Source organism: Corvus brachyrhynchos, unplaced genomic scaffold (assembly GCF_000691975.1).
Source record: "Corvus brachyrhynchos isolate BGI_N302 unplaced genomic scaffold, ASM69197v1 scaffold63, whole genome shotgun sequence".
NCBI lineage: Eukaryota > Metazoa > Chordata > Aves > Passeriformes > Corvidae > Corvus > Corvus brachyrhynchos.
Window position 1 is genome coordinate 9,069 of NW_008237227.1, and position 3,483 is coordinate 12,551.

The 3,483-nt window shown below is 51.1% G+C and overlaps 1 long non-coding RNA gene across 2 annotated transcripts in view; it reads left to right on the top strand.

Moving 5' to 3' along the window:
- Nucleotides 1-1,985, top strand: part of LOC108445464 — a 6,246-nt gene extending 4,261 nt beyond the window's left edge. Inside the window, exon 3 of one of the 2 annotated variants that reach the window (XR_001860332.1) lies at nucleotides 1,507-1,985. This is a non-coding gene — a long non-coding RNA (uncharacterized LOC108445464). The remainder of the gene's footprint in view (nucleotides 1-1,506) is intronic. The other variant, XR_001860331.1, reaches the window with a different exon arrangement.
- The last annotated feature ends 1,498 nt before the right edge of the window (nucleotides 1,986-3,483 follow it).

Genomic DNA, 3,483 nt, shown 5'->3' on the forward strand with positions numbered 1-3,483 from the left:
AGCGGCTTAAAATCGACAGAGAGCTCTTTGTTTGCCGTGTGCGGTTTAGAAATTAGGCAATACTTAGAAGCAATACTTAGAAGCAAATATTGGTTCAAACAACACCAGCTCCAACTCTCCAGTGGTCAGTTTGGCTCATCCCAGGTAGAAAACAGCATTTTGCAACACAGTCAAAACCTGACACCGAATATTTCTCCTAACCAGTGGGGAAATAGGTTTGTGGCATTTCCTGAAAAATAAACTAAGCACGGTGACTCTGCAGTTGGAGCATAGCACCAAAATTGACACATAGATCCAAAGAGGGCCTGCAAGCCTGTTTCTGGAAAGCCAGCCACAGCTCTCCAGGGATCTGTCAGGCCTTGGGAGTCACAGGGAATGCCAAGCTGGTCCCAGTCCATCATCAGCCAAGGCCATGCTCTCAGAGCTGGAACTCCCACAGTGGCTTACAGCTGCTGCAAGGCCCATGCTGACCTGGGCTCCAGGGCATGCGTGACTCCCTCTTCCAGGAGAGGCTTGGCATCAGGCAAGAAGGCTGGGATTTCCCCCAGGTTCTTACACAGGCGAGGTAAACCAGTTCTGCAGAAGCCCCCTGACTTCTCCCTGCCCCTCCTGGGTACCTGAACACTGAATTCCAGAACGGTTTGGGTTTGAAATTACTGTTAAAACCCATCCAGTTCCACCCCCTGCCATGGGCAGGGACACCTTCCACTAGCCCGGGGTGCTCCAAGCTCCATCCAACCTGGCCTTGGACACTTCCAGGGATAGGGCAGCCACAGCTTTTCTGGGCATCCTGTGCCAGGGCCTCGGCACCCTCACAGAGAAGAATTTCTTCCCAAGATCCCATCTAACCCTGCCCTCTGGCAGTGAGAAGCCATTTCCCCTTGCCTTGTCACTTCATGTCCTTGTCCAAAGTCCCTCTCCAGCTCTCTTGGAGTCCCTTAAGGCACTGGAAGGGGCTCTAAGGTCTCCCCAGAGCCTTCTCTTCTCTAGTCCTACTGCCCACACTGCTTTGGATGTGGCCCAGCAGACACCTGGCTGCAATTGCACAGTGCCAGCTCATGTCCAGTATATCACCCATCAGTTCCCCAAATCCTCCTCCACAGGGTCCATTCAGGACCCAGCATCACCATCTCCCATCTCCTGAGACAGGCACCTTTGCCACTTGAGTCCAGCCTCAGCTTCTGTCCCACCATTGCTATTGACAGAAGGTGATCTGGGAAAATGTGTTCCCACCAGGCTGCTCTTCCTGCCTTCACCTGCCTTCACATGTGGGGCCAGGACAGGACAGGAATTTGAGCCCAGCTTTCGTGGTTGACCACGCTGACATCCTTGTCATGGGCAGGCTCCAGCCTTCTCCAAGCCACAAACTGGAAATTCCTATTTCTATAGGGAAACAAGTTAACTCCCAAGCCCAAACTCCTGGCGAGTGTGTATTGCCCTCTTCCCTCAGCCCACCCCACCTCGAGGTTCAGTTGATTCCCCTTTGGTTTTTTCTTCCATTTTCAGGGCATTTTCTCCTTAGTCGCTCAAGGTGACCTGGGTTTTCATCACAACTGCCAGCCCTAGGAACAACATTAGCTCCAAAAGCTTCCACAGTTGAATAGGAGCACCTCTATGGAAATAACTGCTCCAAAGAGTTGGGTGAGATACCTGTGATGGTGTGGTGCCTTGATCACAGATTTCCCTATTTCCCTCTTTTTTGATGTTTTCCAGAGCTCCGCACACAACCGGGCTCGGCTCCAGCCCTGTTCAGCTGCCTTGGCTCCGGGATGAGCTGTGCCGTGGGCAGCAGCCAACTCTGTGGTAAAGCCAAGTCTTCTCCCACACAGCCATGCCAGCTCTAACTTTATCCCAGCTGCACCCACTGTCCTTTCCTTAGGACACAACCAAAACTCCAGTGCAGCCTCATCTCAACCACAAACCGCAGCGCACACACACAGCCTTGCAGTAATGAGGGAGATGTGGAAATAAACAGTATTATTTTACCTTGTGTTTCACTTGGCATTGTTCTTCCCCCGGGGTTCAGCTGTGTTTATGCATCACCAATGACCCGTGGTTGGGCAGAGGGTGTATTAATTTGTATTTCTTCATCATTCATGTAATTTTTAGCAGCATCCTCTTTTGGAAAACACAACGGCCGGGATGTGCGGTGTTGCAATGCAACGAACTTGGGATGTGTGACAATAATTCGGGTCGTTCTATGAAGATGGAAGGGTTGACGTTTCTGGGTAACTGGGACAAAGTCTGAGGGGCACTGACTTAGCTCTGTCCTTTCTGGTAAAGCTGCTCCTGCTCACCGGAGCCAGAGCATGGAGCTCTTGCCTTGAAAGGTGACAAAAATTCCCAGCGTGACTAAAAATTGGCCTTTGCTGTTTAATCTCAGCTTAGTCAGCCAGACACAGGCATTTGGGAATGGGACCAACCATGCACCCAGGCACCAAGGTATGGGTCTCACCAGAACCTGTAGAGGTGGGTGCATGTATTTAGTGAGAGACAGGACCCACTGTGTGACTAAATGTGCATTTTCTAACACAAAATTTGGCAAAGCAGGTGTCTGATGGATGTTCAGAGGACGAAGTTGACTGCACCATGCAGTTCACCCCTCCTGCACTCCAAAAAGAATGGCTTTTTGCAGCTGGAGGCCACCCAGGACACTTTTCCTTTTCCATCCACGGCTTCCTGTGGTGGGCTGTACTCCTCAGAAAGAACCACCTTGGAGACCTGTTGGGTCCTTTGGAGATCAAGGCCTGAGCCCTCAGCCCAGGTGGCCTAGAGGACACAGGCCTGGCCTGCTGTGCTTCTGCCATGGGGTACCTCCAAGGAAAGCCATGTGTTGGAAGAGTTTCTCCTCTGCTGGCAAAGCTGTCGAAGGAGCATCCACAAGAGGGATGCACACCAGGAGTGGAGTGGAATCCATCATGGAGAGAGGTAAGATTCTCTAGCACCAAAAGGAGGTGTAGAAGCAGCTCTGCATGTGGCTGGTGATGTTCCAGATGACTAGTGGCTGGACATCTGGAAATGCAGGAGGTCGCTGGAGTACAAGAGGTATTGCAATCCGAGCCTCTTCCTTCGCCCCTGGATTTGCCCTGATGCCATCTGGGAGAGCAAGGGAATCCCATCAGCACATCACAGCCATCCCCTCGACAGATGGAGAAGGCATTGGGACGCAAGCATGATGTGAGAAGGGAGAGAGGAGCGGTGAGTGGTCCATGGAAGAGGTCTGGGAACCATGTGCAGAAGGCAAAGATAGTTTGGGCTCTTCCAGAAACTGCTCTTCTGTAATTTGAGTGGATCCTTTATGTTTTCCAAGCTCTCTTCTGCATCTTTCCCCTCCATCTGTCATGTGGTAGAAGTATCTTTATCTGGCTAGTGCTGTAACTACTTGTGGAGTCAGTATGTCCAAGCATTTCCACCAATATTTATGTGCTCAGGTGTCTTTGTTGTTTCAGCAGCAACTACAATTTCTCAAATGTCTGTTAGAAG